The 18217-nt window shown below is 48.7% G+C and overlaps 1 long non-coding RNA gene across 1 annotated transcript in view; it reads left to right on the top strand.

The window, feature by feature from the left end:
* The window catches only part of LOC129675667 (uncharacterized), a 14327-nt gene extending 6252 nt beyond the window's left edge, over positions 1-8075 (top strand). Inside the window, exons 2-3 of the long non-coding RNA XR_008719969.1 lie at positions 3596-3707; positions 6893-8075. This is a non-coding gene — a long non-coding RNA (uncharacterized LOC129675667). The remainder of the gene's footprint in view (positions 1-3595; positions 3708-6892) is intronic.
* The last annotated feature ends 10142 nt before the right edge of the window (positions 8076-18217 follow it).

Below are 18217 nucleotides of genomic sequence, written 5' to 3'. Positions count from 1 at the left end.
CACACACACACACACACACACACACACACACACACACACACACACACTAGAATAGAATAAAAATGTTAAAAAGCAAGAGTGCATAAACAAACTGTACTGGCCCTGTAACTGTCACTTTTAGAAATTTTAATTATTTTTTTTCCTATTTTTAATATTTTGGTGTTTTGTTTATTTGTTTACAGAGTTTTGCTCTGTAGCCCAGACTGGCCTAAGACTTACTACATAGCTCATACATGCTTGAAACTTGCAGCAATCCTCCTTCCTTAGTCTCCCAGGCTTGCTAGTTCACATCCCAGAAACTCTGTTTGTAGTCTTGTCAAAGCTCGGCTCACCCAGCATGCTCTGGGGGTGCTCTCTCCTCCATGCTGGTGTTACTCTGTGCTCAGCCACTCCACACAGCCTCCATGCCTCACGCCCTTCTGTTTGCCCTCCGCTCTGAGGACCCCTGCACCAAGCTCCATGCATGCTTCCACCCTTCATGCTGCATGCTCACTGCAGGACAGGCTGCTGCAGAACCCATGACCTTTCTACTAAACAAAGGTGCTGAAACAGCTGCCAAGGGAAGAGACTCTGAAACGAAGCCCTGTAAGGAGAAGAGAGCCGCTGAAGTAAAACCTACAGCTTCACCAACCCTGAATCATGTCAGAAACAAACTTCCTTGCTCTGGAAGGAGCAAAGCAAAGCTGGAGGCCGACCATGCAGCGATGGTGCCAACATCACTCCGGCCTTCCGGATTAATAGCGTAAGATGCTGGTTCTGGGGGCTCAGGACAGCCTCACCTGGTTAGGAAAGCAGGTTAGTCCCAGAGCGGCCGAGAAAAGCCGCTTCACCCACAGGAGTTGCTGAGAAGGGCAAGGGTAGGCTGGGTTTGGCGGGCTGGGTCTGGGCTGTGATGCTCATGTAGCTCAGCTGCTGAGTCCTGGAAACCCTCTAGAGTCTACTCCTTGTCCACCCCCCTCCTCCCCCGAGTTAAATGAATCGTAGAGCTAGCTTTTAGCTTTTCTCTCTCCCCTTTCCTTGTTCAACATATATTCACTTTTTTTTAAAAATACCAACCTGACTTTGGCACAGGATAAGCAGATAACTTGGATTCCTCACAATTTATCTTGTTCCCCCTCCCCCTACTGACCCTGAGCCCTTGCTGAGCCAAACTTTCTCTTATTCATTTATTTATTCATTTCTTTATATTGGAGGTTTGAAAAGCTCTTGGTTCACTCTGGTTTCTCCTCAGGTTGCACCTTTGCATTTCAAGATGTATTATTACAAATGTTACCATTTCCAGGCCAAATGCAGGCAGAATATCTTGGAAGGACACAATTTTGCTGACTAAATATTTTCAGAAAAAGAAAAAAAAAAAACATAAACAGAGAAGCTCCAAGAACGCATGCGAAGGTTGGGTCCTTAGAGTGCAAAGTGTGAGAATGTGTCACAGGCTGGAGCCCTTTGACCCCCTCCTCTTAAGGCTTGTTGATTTTGACGTCTGCCCTCTGTTAGCTGGTCAAAGACCTCCACAGTCTTCTCAGATCCGTGTCCTGCCTCTGCCCAGACACAGGTAAGGTGTCCAAGACAGCTGCTGTTTACTTTCTAAACTAAGCCTCTTCCACTGTAGCAAAAGCACAAGCCAGCATAGCAAAGACATGAACCCAGGGGTGCGGGGTGCTCCCACAGGCCCCCTGGCCCTGCAGTCATGGACATTTTGTTTTCACGAGATATCGAGGTTACATGAATAATACGCTGGCGATTAGGGGGACTTTTTACAAATGTTATTTTTGGTAGTTCCAGACACCGGTCCAGAGGACTGTGTAAGTTTTGAGCATTTAACTGCAGGAGCACAGGAGGCCCCTACAGTCAACACCTGAGCACCTTCCCCAGAGGAGTCAAGACTAGAATCTGTGTGTTGCAGGCCAGGGCTGCTAAGGTTTTTAACCTTCCTGATAATGTCATTCAAAGATATTTTATATTCTTTTCCTTTTCCTATTTATCTGATTTGACTCCACTCCACTTTGTGGTGTTGGCTGGGTTTTTGGGTTGAGTCAAATTTTCCATACAACCCCAAACGCCTTCCCTCTCCCTTTGAGAATGTTCCTTAACTCAAGAGAGCGGAGGAAGGGCGTGTGTTAACCTGCCTGGGAGGTGAGCCTGTGGCTTCTCCTTCACCTCCTTCTTGCTCCTCTTTTAATAAAGCTAATAACTAGAGCTTTCAGCTGAGATGATGGCAATGTTAAAAGTGGGCGTGAAGACACATGGAGCTTCTTAATCCTGCTTGGGCTCACTGGTGGCTCGCTTGCCTAACACCCTTTAATTGATGGAGCAGGCTGCTGTTTGGAGATGAACCCATACACGCCTGGATTTATGGGGCTCAGGGCCTGAGTCTGGACTTGTCAGCCAGCAGGGCCGAGGTAGGGTCCCCTTCCGGTGGGGCTGGAATGAAGCTGGTGCTGTGCAGTTCCTACAGGGAGGAAAACCAGTTTGCAAAGGGCAGTTGGGTCCTTGGAGCCTCGGCTCTCTGTGCTCTGACACGCCAGATGCAGAACCAATGTAATTATCTGGGTAAATGAAACCACAGATGGTTCCAAATGCTAAGGTCACTTTGAAAGAGTATTGACAGAGAGCCCATGCATTTCCCTTTCTGACATTAGTTTCCTGTTCCTTCCAACTGCAATTCCGCCAGATTCCTCTTTTTTTCCTAAAAGTGTGCTATCTACTGATTCTTTCCTGAAGCCTTTTGGGGGCCTATGATTGGTGAGCTTGCTGCTTGCCTCTGAAAGAATGTGACCCCCCCCCTTAACACAGCCTGAAACTGGGAGCCCCAGACATGTTAACTTTTAGAAGAGAGGAGTGAGGGGAAGAAAAGGACGAGAGAAAAAAGGAGGAAAGGGAACTGACATCTGATGAGGAGTACCTTGAACTGCCATTCTGTCCTGAGCTGTGGGAGCCTCACCTTAGTGCCCCTGGAATACCAGCTCATGCTCAGTCTAGAGTGAGCAGACAAAGCTCCATGTTTTCAGGCCTCTCCCAGACGGCACTCTCCGGGTTAGACTCCTTCTGGAGAAAAAAAAGAATATTAAACCACAGCAATTATAAGCAAAACAAGTCCTTACAGCACCTTTTATAAATGCCTAATGGCCTTAACAGTTTATGAAGGCAATGCATCACAGTATGAGAAAGAGGCAAGGCCTGAGTTCCGCTGAGGAGTTTTTACTATTAGCTGTGCAGGTTACTTAACGTCTTTATCCTTCTGTTCGCACACCGGCATGATGGGCCTGAAAGAGCAGGTTGTGAAAATTAGCACTCCGTGAGTGTAGACACTGTCATTATGAGCTCTCCAGGTGCAGAGCAGGCACCAGTTCCTAGAAGATAGAGCTGGAAGCAAGGCTGTCAAACCAAAGGCACTGTGGCTTCAGGAAATCCATACATGGGAAGGACAAAGATGGCACAGACTCTCCTCAGCCTCAGGCTCCTCCTCTCCCTTCTACTTCCTGCCTCACAGCCAATAAGATGACCTGTGGCTACAATGATGGATTTTGTTTACTGACTGCCCTAAATAAGCTTCTGTGTGTCATTGTACTTTGCCATATTCTTGTTACTATGACAGAATATCTGACAAGAATCACCTGAAGGGAGCAGCTGTTTACTTTGGATCTGGTCAAGAGTTTGGTGCCTCCTAGTGAGGAAGGCGGAGTGTCGGGAACATTGGGACAGCTGAGGTAAGGCTGCTTCTCAGATCCAGGAGGGTCAGGAGGCAGAGGACGGGAATCTGTGGTTCTGCCAGCCTTTCCTGACACTGCATCCCAGTCCCTTCTCCCTAACTCCTCCTCTATGGAAATGCCCTCACAGACACATCTGACAGTGCTCCCTGATAAAACCCTATGTTTCTTGATACAATTGTGTCAATGAAAACTGATCATCACTGTCTCTCTTACCAGAAGTCCACTCACCTACGTGCCCTTCTGCCTTTCTAGTGAGCACAGTTCTTTGTATAGTCGTGAATTTCTTCAGCTTCTCACCTATTCTCCAACCGCAATGCCACCATTCCCATCCCCTCTAGCATTGGAGTCCACTTCTCTGGGCAATCCTCTGTCTCAGTCCTGAAACAATCACCATCACCCAAGAGCCCATGTGACACTTTGGCTTCACAGTTTTCACTGTTCTTTCCTATCCAAATTCTTTACATCAGCTAATCTCTGTCACTTCTTGGTGGACTAAGGCTGGGAATAAGACTGAGTCTGTCAGTCCCTATGAACATGGCAGGAGGCCCCTGCCTCCATGAGAATGCACCATGAAGGGACGGTTCCTAATCAATACTCCTTAAGAGACTGGCCTGGGGGTTTTAAGGGAAGAGCTTTCCTGATGATCGTAAGGCAAACTGCCGTGTTACAGAGACAGCGGTGAGAAAAGGGGTGGGTGGCCCCCAGCACCTGAGGATGCCCCTGAAAGCCAGCAAGCCGAATCCGAGGGTCTCAGTCCTAAAAGGAACCAACAACTTGTGATGTCAGAAGAGGATCCAGAGCCTCAGTGAGGCCACACTTCCAGCTGACATCCATTCCAGATGTTAAGACTCTGAGCAGAAGACCCAGTTGAAGTGTGCCAAGCTCCTGACCTGTGAAAGCTGCCAAATAATAAACTGGGTTGGTTACTTTAAACTCAGTACATGGTGTGGCAATAGCAGTAAAAATTCACAGGGTCCTCGTCACAGCTGTCTGACTCTGGGAGGACTTTGTTCACTGGTTCCATCTTGTCATCTGTTATTCTGTCTTGGTCACGTTTTTTGGAGCTCCATGAGTCAGTCTGGGTAGGTTGCATGCAAGAGTCAAGTCTAGAACCAGAAAGAAAGAACCACAGGTACATTCTCCGAGACTCTTCAAATGGAAGAAGACGAAGCACCTCAAGACTCAGGTCACCACGGAGCCGGTACTGCCTTGACACCAGATGAAGATGGCGCAGAAGGAGGGCACCACAGCAGCTTCCCGTGGGCAGAGAAGCTGAGCTGCTCAGTAAATTGGTGGAGATCAAAATCCAGCAGCAGTCTCCACTCTGGTGCATATCTCCTGTGGGGGATCAAGTCTGAATGGAGGCTCTTGGAACAGAAAGGTGCTTCCCAGTGGTGATCAGGTCAACAGTAGACACCAATTTTGAAACAATGAAGGTCGCTCCTGCTCTCCTGGGACACTGGTTACTGTCTCTGAGGATGAGTTATCATGAAAAGATCAAGAGTGGCCGCCAAGTCTCCTCGCCTTCCTGCTCTGCCTTGGGTTAGCTCTACAGCGCAGCCTTTACTGTAATCGTCCGGCAGGAGGCAGGTGAGTCTGTGCCTTCAGCAGGGTATCTAAGGCAGCTGATGAGAAGAGAGGTTCACTCTAGATTGTGGATTTTAGTCCACCCTGTCGGGGACAGCAAAGCGGAGCAGAGAGCCTCACCCCGGCTGGCAAGGAAGCATAGAGAAGCTCCTGGCATGCCCTCCTCCGCCTGGTGCCCTAGCATGGCTCCTGGCCTGTGGGGTAGCGCGGCCTGCGTGGGTCTTGCTCACTTAGCTCATCCTCACTTGCTCACAGCCAGAGGTTAGCTTTACTCTCCGCCAAGGCCAGGCAAGTTGGCGACCCAAGTTTATTTCACAGTAAGCACACTTCTCTTCATAACGTACCCAGCCAGCCCTGGGCATGCTATCATTCCTCTGCCGCCGCCGCCAAAGACAAACTAATGCAATGCTACTGTTTCCAAACGTGTCTGCATTTACCCAGCGTGTACTTTCCCACTTTATTAAATCTGGATCTTGCTATGATTTTGTCTGTCTTCCTATATTTCTTCGAGGTCACGTAGGCTGAGGACATCGCCTTTCAACGTCTTTAGAAGTGTTTCTCAAGCGGAAGCACCGGCCAATTCTGTATGCTGTGTGGTATTTGTGTGTGTGTGCACATGTGTGTGGGCGTGCATGTGCCCCGGAAGTGTACACACAGACACCAGAGGAAGAAGCTGGAGTCTTCCTCCATCACTCCACACCTTATGTTTTTGGAACATAAGTGTCACCGAACCTGACCCTTGCGGTTTGGGCTGGGCCGCTGGCCAGGGGCCTGTAGGATCTCTGTCTTCTTATGCCCTAGCTGAGGCTGAGGCATGTGTGGTCATGGCTTTCACGTGGGTGTTGGGGACTTAAACTCAGATTCCCTTCCTCACACAGCAAATGGCTGCACCCTGGCCCAGCTCCCCAGCTCCCCAGCTCCCCATCACCCTGGATCTTTTACCTCTGGGATGCCTCCCACGTGTGCATTTTGCACAGGGAGAAACAGACACTCGCCTTTACTCCCCTCTCTACCAACCACCGTCTTTCCCTCCCCTGGCTGAACTGAACACCTCTATTCATCACTACTATCTTCTCAAACAAGTGGTAATCTGATATTATGTCCTGGTCTGGTTTTCTTTATGTTCATCTTACTTGAATTTGTTGAATGTTTCAGTTTGTAAGTTGATAATTCACAAAAAACTTGGAAGATGTTTGGCACTATTTATTTTTTCTGTCAATTTTTTTTCTCTTTCTCAGACTCCATCTCTACCTAAATACACAAAATTGCCCTGCATGCCCCAAAGAGGTTTTACTAAATTTTCATCAGTCACTTTTATTTTTCATGCTCAGCTTTAGACTTTGCTCTCAATAACTACCGTCTCACCATGAGATTTGTGTGCTTCCTTGGCCTGTGATAACAAACAACTAAAAATCAAGTGGCTTAAACAATGGAGTGTATTACCCAGCAGTTTTAGAGGTCAGAAATCCAAATGAGTAAGCCGCTAGGACTCTGAGACCCGCTTTGTGGCCTCTCCCAGCTTCTGCACTTTGCCGGGCCGCACCCAGCGTTTGTGTCTTCACCCGTGTGCCATGTGACATTATCCTGTCTTTCAGATTTCCCCTTCTCCTGAAACCACCAGCCGCATGGATTGTGATTCCACTCACGACCCTCGGGAGTATGCAATGCCTGTATTTCCAGTAAGGTCCCCTTCAGAGATGCCGGTGGCTGGCGCTACAACACTCAGCCCACACCAGCAGGGACTTAGTCAGTTTGGGCCACTATCATAAAGACCAAACGACTCAAGAGGAGCAGAAGTCTGTCCATGCCTGCGCTGTGGGCTGAGCTCTGCGATGGGATCGCAACCATGGATGGGTTCTAGCAGGGCCCTCCCCAGGCCTCTGGCCCGGGACCCCGTCACTCAGCTCTCACAGTGGACAGCCAGGATGATTGCTTTGGCGTCCCCTCTGTAAGGACACAAATTGCACTTGAAGGGTTTGTTCTCATTACCTTTCACCTTCCAAAATCCTTATTTCCTAAGGTGATCGGAGCAGCACTCAAGATTTCAGATACAAACATTCAGATTTTCATTCTTCCTGTCTTCCTCAAAGCTATATCCTTCTCACACCCAGGAAGCTTCCCCACCCCAGCAGCCCCGATTGTATGAACTTACTCCAGAATCAATTCTAAATCTCAAATCCAAAGTTTTGTCTACTTATTCAGATATGAGTGAGGCTGAACCAGGGGCAGAATTCGTCTTCAGCTGTGAATCCCTGGAACCAAACAAATTAAGCACTTCCCAAAGAACAAGGGAAGGATGGACATGGGACACACATTTCCATTCCAAAAGACAGAAAAGAAGGAAGAGGTGATGGGTTCTAAGAAGCTCCAAACCTATCAAGGCAAAGTGATGAGAACTTGAGATGCTTCAATTCTCAGAGAATCAAGCTTGGCGGAACAATGGCATCACTTTTGCTTTCCTGGTGGTATTTGGGCTGTAGTTCTCCATGCAATGGTTGCTTTCACAGAGGACTCCTGGTACCTTCCCTGCCCTTTGGAGCTGAGGAAGAAGCATCTCTGGCCCCTGAACCCACGTGCACTGAGCTGGGGTGGGAAAAACCCTGGCAAGCACTCGAGCCTTTCCAGTCCTGGCCGGTCCTGAAGATTTGCTTGTAGTTAAACCATGCTCCGGTTTGGTGGTTAAAGTCTGTTGCCCTTTTCTGTTTCCTGTAGTTGTAACTGGCAGTGTTTCTGCTGGTCTGATCTCATCTTTTTTTCTAGGCTTTTGTTGAGATGGTTGATAAAAATTCTTGGTTCCTATCTGTATTAATTTTCTTATCACACGGTCTCTTGGCCACGTCTGCAGTGTTCCTTTCCAAACATACTTGCTTTTTTCCCCCCTCCAAATAAGTGTTATTGACAGGTTGAGCTTTTCCCAGCTCCAAGCTCTGGTTGCTTTTTGCTTATCGATCTCAGCTTTAAAATCAGGTTTGTCTGAGCACATTCTGCCATAAGTAGTTAGAGGGAGCTGCGGTGGATTTCTGATGTTTGGCTCAGAAGAAACCCAGCTGCACCTCCAGGGCCTAGGAACCTCTTCGAAGAAATGCCATCACTGTGAGCCTTCCTTTCCATGGGACACAAAGGACATCGGAGATGTGTGGCTCTCCTGAAGCCAGCTGGATGCTCCTGGCATTCAGGGAGGTCAGTCTGCTCTGACTGGTCAGAACCTGAGCACACCCTGATGGTCTGCGAGCTCTGTGAGGGGCCCTGTCTGCCCTCCTCATTCTGCCATCTGGTCTTTCGTTTCTTTTGGAAGTGGTTTCTATCATCCTGCCCCCATACCAGGAACTGTCCGACAGAGTCTCGCTCAGCCCTCGGTGCTGTCCCCCCTTGCCTTCATCCCTGCTCTTTCTCCAGGGCCCTCTCTCTACTCTTTTTGAGGCTTTCAGCGCTCTTATTCCTGTAGGAATTTTGTTCTTTGCTTCCGCTGACTGTCAGCTCAGCCTACATGGAGCCAACCCTAGCCCCGCCATCTTACCTGAACATGGCCAGTGGCTTTTCCTTACCTGGCATCTTTGATATCAGACTCCACATTTGCAGAAAGGTGAGCATGGCACTAGTTGTTTTTTCCTGGACTCCTGGGTTTCAGTGGGATCTATATCATAGCATCTTGGGACAAAGATGTGTCTTACCAAGATTTCCTAAATCATCACTGTTTCTTGCCACATTCCATTGGCGTATCTTTAGTGTATTTGGGGAGAATTTTCTCTGTGGAATATAGAGATGACCAAGTTCCTACAGACCAAGTAATGAGCAGTCTGAAGCAGTGGGACACGACATAAATATCATGGGCTTTGCACATTGGAAATACAAAGCTTTCAGTGTCTTTACAAGGAAACTAAATGGCACTGATAATGAAATTTCCAACACCAGTAACTGTACCTGAGGGTGGGCAGGATGGCTCAGCTGGTGAAGACTCTGGCACCAGGGCTGAGAACTTGACTTCAATCCCTGGAACCCACACCAAGCAGACAACTCTTGAGAGCTGTCCTCTGACCACCATATGAGGGACACGGCGTGTTCACACCGCCTCCACCCAAACTAGAGAAAATAAAAGCCGGGTGATGTTGGGGTGATGCTGTGTGAGAACTATCCAGGGCTGGCTATTGCGCCAGCAGAGATCTGGCTACAGGCCAGTCTTTGCACGGCTCTTCCTAGGGCTGCATCCTCCTTTGTGAATACTCCCTCCATCACCTCTGATTGGTTGAATAAAGAGCAGATCAGCCAATAGCTGAGGCAAGAGAGGGAGGCGGGGCTTCCTACAGAGACTCTGGGGCGGTGTTCAGGCAGTAGTCTCCAGCCAGACACAGAGGAAGTAGCTGGAGCTGGGCCTAGAAAGTAAGATGGACAGGTAACTGGCCACAGGATGTAGACCAGGCTGGTACAGTCAGGTTAACATAGCCGAGAATCCCCGGTGACAAGCCGTAAGCTTATAATACATATGCGAGCTCTCTGTGCATTATTCCATCTGCTGGGAGTCTCAGAGAAACTGGTGTTTTGTTCGTCCAACAAGGAAAACATCTGCAGCAACCCCAGCTTGAGCCACCAACTTGTGACTTACGGTCACAAACTGTCCCTCCTGTCTCCTGCTCAGGGAGAGGAGAAACACATAAGGACTTACCAACCTGTATCACTGCAGCCCGTGACGATGCTCTGACTCTCTCCAGCCCTCCGAGAACAGAGCACCCCTCTGGCTAGGTGCTCTGGAGGGTGATGCCAGGGCTTCCCCCCACCATGCCTCCCGCGCTGCCGAGAGAGCCGGTAGGAAAGCCCGGCCAGCTGTCAGATGTATGTGGAACTACATCTGCTGAATTTAAAGAATAAATACAAGCTCATTGAGGCCTGCAGCGGTGCACGGGGAAGCAGCCTCGGCTAAAGCTGCAGATCTTCGACTTCACCAGCTGTGTTCAGACTGCAGAGCCACACCGATGTTTGGTTGTCTCGTGAACTACCCTCGGGACAGCTCAGAGTCAGCACTGGATAGTTTCTCCTAAGTCTCTTTCAGTTACTGTGATAAGTGGGTGAAGTCTTTTTTTTTTTTTTTTTAATAACTTTTTCTTTTCTGGCTCCCAGACTCTAATCCAGGGCGCTCTGCACACACAAAAATACAGGGCTGGGGTTGTGTCTCCGTTGGCAAAGTGCTGCCCGCCATCCACGAAGCCCCACATTCTAGTCCCAGCACGGCCTAACGCAGGCCTTGGGGCACACACCTGCAGCGCCAGCACTTGGGGGCAGAAGCATGAGGGTCAGCAGATCATCCTGGGCCACACAGCACGGTGAAAGCCAGCTGGAGACACGTGAGACATTGGCTCAGAAACATGAATTGAAGTTAAAACTCTGTGTGCATGAAGTGGGATGTCGGCTCCGAGCTGCCTTTGTCTCTGATGCTTCACAGCTGCTCTGCCACTTGTGTGTGCCCCCCCCCAGGCAAGCTCCATTTTCAAGGTGGCGCGAACAGTTATGAAGCTTGGCGTGCCCAGCTTGTGCCACCCCTGGCAGTCCTCCACACTGTGTGTAGCACGGGCTGTTCTGCTTTCTCTCCCTCTGTGAACTGTGCATCACATCTGCCCTTTGCTCTCCTGATGTTTAGCTGATGCTGGAGAGTTAAACTCATGAAGATCAATAGGACAAATGATTTATTTCATAAGCATACAGAAGTATTCAGAGGAGACGCAGAGCAAGGGCTCAGAGCCACGGAAGTGAGTATGCCACCTTAACAGAGATGCCCCCTGGCACCGAAAGGGAAGTGGGTGGGTTTCTAGGGACATTAAACTGCAGAGGGTAACTGTGTGAGGGCTGTGGAGAGTTGAGCCCCTTGTCAAAGCTCAAGCCAGTGTCATCTTTAGCAAGTCAGCCCTCTCTGGTGTGGAAAGCAGACTCCATAACAAAAATCTGTGCTTTTTGGGGCTTGAAAGTGGGAGGCTCAGAGCTTCACCCGAATCTGTTGTTTCCCCAGTTGACCAGCTCAGAATAACCCTGTGCCAAGGTGATATTTGGGTTGGCACGGTCTGACCCCCTTGCCTGGGATCTGTTCTTCTCCTTATCCACAAAGATCAATGGGAAATGGTATGGCAAGCTGCTCACCAGGAAGGGCAAAGGAGTACTGCCCACAGTGACATGCTTTATTAAGGCACATATGAGGCTTTACTGTGATTTTAACAGGCTGCGTGCTCCTTACCGAGACAGTCTTTCTTCATGCTACCCGTATAATTTTGGCATGCTAATTAAGTTGTGTTTGAATTCACAGTGTGAACGTGCGAATGGGAATGTAAACTAGTGCTGTTATCAGTGACTAGCCTGCATTTCATGGTGAAATTATGCAGAGTACCCTGGGTTGGTATTGACCAGCAGCTACTAAACTGTAAAGGTCTTCTAGGGAATTAGCCAGAGCAGGGCTCCTTGGGGAGAAAGGAAGGAAAATGTTGAGACACTGAATCAACAATGTGAAGAAAGAGTCGTCAAGAGCACAACAGAGTGCCTGTCACCTCTGCCCTTAGAGAGCAGGCCAGAGTCAACATTTATAGTTTTAATGATTACTTGTTTGAAGTCTGAACTTCCAGGAATGATTCACCTCAAGCGTATTTAAATGTATTAACATTTTCCTTTGCTTCTGGCAATTTATTTTTGAAATGTCTTCCTTAAGATCCAGCTGGGAAGCTGGTAGGTCAGGGCACAGCCTGGTCAGAGCTGTACTATCAAAGGGAGGCATTGGAAATGGGCTCCTGTGCTGCGTGTGTCAACTCCCCGCCTATCACGATGCCTGCTCCTGGGCATGAATCCATCTCCACTAAAGAAAAACCTCCAAAATTTCTGAGTTCATGAAAGAGAGAAGGAAGTAAAAGGAATACAGCCTGGCCCATGTAGAGCCGGGATGGAGACAATTGGGCACAGCGTCAAAACGCTGGTTGACCAGCTGCTCTCAGGAAGTAGATCTACGTTCCTTCCCCACATTGTAGTCATAGTTGATTTTAGTTTCTCCTTGTTTTACTCTTCTCTGCTTCTAAGTATTCCAGGTTAAGCTTCCTTGACAGTAGGGAACATTAGTCGTTTAACCCTATGCTTTTGATTATATAAGTCAATTTTAAGGTTAATTCAGGTTAAAATATTAATAAGTATATGAACACGTACCCTTTAATTATGAAAATTTATGATGTTTAAAAGGTTAGCATTATGGCTGGAGAGGTGCTAGGGATGGATAGCACTCTTGTGGAGGAGCCAGGCTTGGGTCCCAGCAGCCACACGGTAGCTCACAACCGCTGGTGACTCCAGCTCCAGGGGATCCATTGCCTCTGGCCCCGAGGGGCAACTGCATTCACAGGCATCTGCCTCCCCTGCCAGACCCTTTACAAAAATAAAAATAAAATTAAGTCTTTAAAGGACAAGTATTATGGAAGAGTATGCAATATAAGGTATTTTTTTCCTTGCTTCCTTAGCTTTTCCCACCATGCCCTAGTCCCAAGCCCTCTTCAGTCCTTGCTTTGACTTGCTCCGGTCACCATCTTTCTAGTTTCTGCAGTATCAGCAGTGTTGTCCTAACAGATGAACGGTCTCATGCCGTCTCCCAGTCCTCCTCTCAGGCTCTCGTTTGTAGCCAGGCTACTGCGTTTGACAATATTTGCTGGTTAAGGGGGCGAGTGCACCCCTTCTGTGCCAGCTCACCAGTCTCTACCCAAACACCGACAGCCAGTTTCCAGACCACCAGCAGCCAGGCTTCTCTCGGCCCAAGAGGAGTTTCCAGCCTGAGCTATTGGGATTCTTATTGGTAACCCTCATGTCACACTGTCCTGCTCTGAAGGCTCTGACTTTTCCCAGGTCTCAGAGCCTTCAGCTGAAGGAGTCCCAATGCAGGAGCGTTGCAGTGTGGAAACACACTCTCAGCTCTCCTGGGGTGGGCCCTGCAGAGGACAATCTGTTCTTTGGGGCTGAGCAGGACTCAGAAAATGGAGCTCAGGTGAAGTTGCCCTGGGTCATCAGCTGTTATTATTATGCCTCTCTTCTGAACCTTTCTTTTTGCCTGTTGTACGTATCAAAACAAAATATCTCCAGGAAAAAAAAAAAATCAAAGAACCTAAAATTAACATGTTATTTCAGTTTTCTTTCAAGCCAGCTAAAGAACATCCCTCTCTGACTAATGTCTGATAATGCGAGCCTCCAGGCCATCCCCTCAGCCTGCTGATTTAGGGCTCCTGCCCACTTCTCTGCTCTCTGCTCTTCATCTTTGCCTCTGATGCAATCAGCAGGCTGGCCTGAGACTCACCTCGGTTTTGTTTTAGTTTTTAAGGGGAGGGAAAAATCTTTTCAGTTTTTCAAGGGGATTGAGATTGAATTCCTCTTCCCTTTTAAAGCAGACTGTCTCAGTCCTAAAGTTTGGTTGTTTTGGTTTAAATCTTGACATTGGTAGGTCACAAAAAAGATTCTCTTCAGCTGTCTACCTATAATGCTTGTTAGCTCTCAGCTGTGGTGTCCCAGAAAAAACTCAGCTCAGCAGTGAAAGCCCTAAGTGAGTCCTTAAAGGGTTCAGTTTACTTGCTGAGTGTGATGGGCAAGCCTTTTCAGCCAAATTACCTCAGTTTGAAAGCAGAGACACCAGCATGCTGTTTGGGTCACAGGGCTTTCGGCTTGATGCATAATAGGTGTTGATGGCTTTAGCTCATCTCAAGCTCAACATGTATAAAATCAAGTTTTCCATCTTGCTCCTAATCTTCCTCCAGCTCCGGTCTTTCCAACCCAAGATTATGGCAAAACCTCATTTTCCCGCTCTCTGCCAGAGACATGAGAACAGCCCTCGCCTCTCCGCCCCGCTCCCTGCAATCACTGCCACCGTTGCTCAAGTTTTCACTTACCAGCTGAGTCAGATACCTCCATTAGCGCTGTGAGCAAACGTCAGACCGCTTGAGGGGGGAAGGGCTTTTTGGCTCACAGTTACAGAGGAAACAGTCTTCTGGGCACAGGGCTCGGGCGCCGGAATCTGAGCTATCCAGAGTGACCCCTGCTGCACCCATAGTGAGAAAGCACAGAGCTAGGAATGCCGGCTGAGGCTCACTCCTCCAATCTCCCCGTCCACCACAGCCAGTCCCACACGGTGAGGGTGAGTCTTCCTGCCTTAGGAACCTAATGCAGAAAGGTCCCTGGCCACCTGCCCAGGGACGAGTCTCCTTTGTGACCCTGGGTCCTGTCAAGTTGATGGTGTTGGCACTTGACACAGTCCTTTCAGAACTGGTCCCTGTGGTCACCCTCATTTCACTTCGGTCTAGTGTTAACACTTCCGTCAGAACACTAGACTGTAAGTGTCACCTGAGGTGAAGACAGGGACTTCCCCACGACGCTACTGTTCTGCCCCAGCTCTGCCCGCTCCATGAATCACCGCACACTTCCCTCTACTTTAAAAGATAGACCCGACAAGGATGGGAGTTCGAGTTTGTACAACGAAGCTCTAAGTTACCGGAGAATCGTCGTGAGCAGGTCTCAGTTTCCATGCAATAAGATTTCTCCCTGGTGTTCTATACCAACAGCTCAACAAATGAAATGCGCATATTACCTGTGGCTTGTTTTTCTTCTCCTTTCCTTTCGTCTCAAATGAGGAACTCACGCTCTCCCCTACTGTCACGTGGCCGCACATATCTAAGATTCCTGCGTCAGTGTGACTCACTATCACATCTCGTTCTCAGGAGAGGAAGAGAGCTTTGATCTCAGATGGCTTCTCCTGGTATGCAGTATGCGTGACCATTGCCCCAAGCACACAGAACAGCAGACCCTCAGCGCGGCGATTGCCCTGTGTGTGGGAGACGCCAGACACGCATTTACGAGCTGCTCTTGATTCTGCAATCCATACATTCCCCCATCTGGGATTACTTCCCTCTGTACCACAAACGTACCAAGCAACGCTGTGAAAGATGGCGCCACCCAGATACCAGCAAGTCCCCAGTTGCCATGGCCACCCCATAATTCCCATGTGGATGGCTGAGGGGGCATGGACAGAAATAAAAACAAATTTTGGCAGACCCACGCTTAGAAGAAAAACAATACTTTCACCGAATTTAGCCTCTGCTCTCTGTCATAGAAAATTAGAATAAGTACAAGAGAATTGCATTCAATTTTGGTCAAGTATTATTCTTGGAATATGCGTTAGTCAGTTTGGCCTCATTAGAAGGGCTCTTGGTGAGCAATAGGGCCATGGTTCATGAAGCACACTGACTCCTGAGAGGGCGTGATGGGTGTTTAATGAGCTTATTTCGTGTCTGCTATCACTTACATCTCAAACTGGGACTCAGAATTGGGACTAAGTTGAAACTTGATATGACATGAGATAAAACAAGGCACACTTGCATATAAGCGTGTCAGTGCAATCGAAGTTGCCGCAGCCCATTAATGATCAGCGCGGCTCCCCTGGGCCCCCCACCCCCTGAGCTCACATTTTCCATCGTGTCTCAGATGCTTTCAGATCACAAGGCTTGTTCACATCGAAGCGCTTGGCTCTGTGTGCCTTGCCTGTTTAGAACCTTTATTTTGAAAACAACAATTGTGGTTTGGCTTTCACATAGGCTCAGTTTTACGCTGGGAAAGGGATGGGGTTTGTTTTCTAGAGCCTTTAAAATCATTTCCAGCTCGATCATCCGCTTTGCCAGCACCCCATCAGGACAGGTGGGTACAGCCCACACAACCAGTGTGCCTCACAGATGAGGGTGACAGTAGCATGGGGCACATGCTCAAGCCCGTGGCAGGGTGGGAGGGGTATCTGAACTAACATTGGGCCAAGGAGTGGACTCAGAGGGGCACAGAGGAAAACACTACCCTGCTGTGCAAACTTAACAAATTCCATACATCAGTACTTACTGTTGCCTCGGAAAGCCAACAGCCCAGAGCAACTCAAGTGTCCAGAGACGCTGGATCAGTTTACCCCAGTGGGTGTTCTGGGCCAACTGGAGCCTTGCATCGGAGCAAAGGTCTTTTCAGCTCACTCAGGCTCCCGATGAAAACATCGTTAATGTTTTAGAAATATAAGCACATCATTCCCCACTTCCTGTTCCTCATTTCAGCTCCTCCCACGTGCCTCCACCACCAAATATTCTCCCCTTGGATTCACGGCTATTTTTCTTTAATTGTTATCCTCTTTCTTTGTCTCTCTGTGTGTGTATCTGTCTCTCTGTCTCTGTCTTTCTCTCTCACACACACACACAAACATAAATGTAACCTGCTGAGTCTGTTTCATGTTACTTGTGTCTATCTAATTCCATGGCTGATCTCTTGGTATTGGCTGGCCCGTCAGGGGTCTACTGTGGGGGAAGACCAGCACTCTTGCCCTCAGCGTCCTTAATTGCCTGTAGTGCTCCGTAGTGGTGGAGCCCCGTGAGGCTGCCCCCTTCCATGTTTATGTGTCTGCTGGTGTTGTCACGGTTCGGGTCTTGTTTATTACATTGCTGACATATCATGGCTGAAGCATCCTTGTAACTTCCAGGACACACAGTCTCACAGATTTCCCGGTTCTTTGACTCCTACAGTCTTCCTGTCCCTTCTTCCACAATGTTCCTTGAGCCTTATCCTCAGGAGTTATTTGTACCATGTAGACAAAGCTACCTGGATGCTAGCTGGCTCCTAACTATGTCTTTAAGATTTGTGTGGCTCTAACTCCAGCTTCACACGAGGCTCTGGCTTTGGAGACCCAAGAGGCTGAGTGACATGATGAGGCACGCTGGGGCTTCTGACGGGATCCACAGCACGTGGACTCTCTAAGAACTCCTGCAGCCCTTGGAGTCGGCAGAGTCGGGTCTGCTGTCCTTCAACATAGTCTTATCACAGCCTAGTGCTGGCTTCTGGTTCAAGCCAGGGTGTGCTCAGTGGCCCAGAGCTCAGTAGGAACATGGAAACCTGAAACTTTTCTTGGACTTCATGTGTTTAGATCTGAGCTTTGTTCTGGGCTTTACTGCTCTGGAGACAGGTCACAGGCTTCTATTTATCCACCAAGTAATTTCGCTTTCATTCTCAGGCACTTCTCCACAGCCGTCCCCGCTGCCATGACGTTTAATCCACAGCAGGCTTTGAGGCGCCCTCACCTGAGGACGACCCCTCGGGTTGGGCGGTCGGCGGGGACAGACGTGTGACCTGCAGCCGCAGTACTGCGGGCTGCTTATGGGGATCAAGAAGTCAAACCGTCTCACAACGTTTATCAACCACCTTCTCCTGAGAGCTTTCCTTGTTCAGCTTTTTTAGTTCATTTTTTCTTCTGGACGAAAAGAAGAAAGACAAACAAAACAAAACACTGCAGTTATGTAGCTCATGCAGCCAAAAATCTGCACTTAATCGGGCACATAAAAATAGACAGGAAGCCTGTTTCCTCACAGAGATGCCGCGGGTTACGGATTGTGCCTCCGTCCCGCACGGCCAGGCATCATCGCATTTTTAATGCAGTCCTGGTATGAAGACGTCCCTCCCAGGAACACAGCTGATGGTCTGCTCAGCTGCTGTCAGCACAGATGGGGCGCTTGATTACCAAGTGTGAGCTCAGCCTCGGTTTGCCTCCGAATTTGTCTTAAATTCTTGAACCTTTCTGGATACATGAGAAAGAGGACTTAGTATTTGTGCGTGTACTGAAAAAGAGAGACACATTCTCCAGAAGCCTGCCATACCCACAAATCCAGCTGCACGGGCCCTCTGAGGTTCTGGGAAAGCATTCCCACTGCCTGTATGACTTCTGCTCTCTCGCTCTCTCTCCTCTTGAGAGCCAGTTTCTGAGGCCTCTCCAATTACAAGGGCTGAGGAGGCTGTTGTCTGAAGATGGGGAGCTCGGACTCCCCCAGTTGTCTTTCTACCATTTGGATCTACCTTTGTGCTGTGTCCTCCTGGTAGTGATAATAATTGAATTTCCAAGAATACAAACATAGGCA

The sequence above is a fragment of the Psammomys obesus genome, unplaced genomic scaffold (assembly GCF_907164565.1).
Source record: "Psammomys obesus unplaced genomic scaffold, mPsaObe1.curated_primary_1811, whole genome shotgun sequence".
In the NCBI taxonomy this organism is placed as follows: domain Eukaryota; kingdom Metazoa; phylum Chordata; class Mammalia; order Rodentia; family Muridae; genus Psammomys; species Psammomys obesus.
This window is presented reverse-complemented; position numbering and strand designations above follow the sequence as displayed.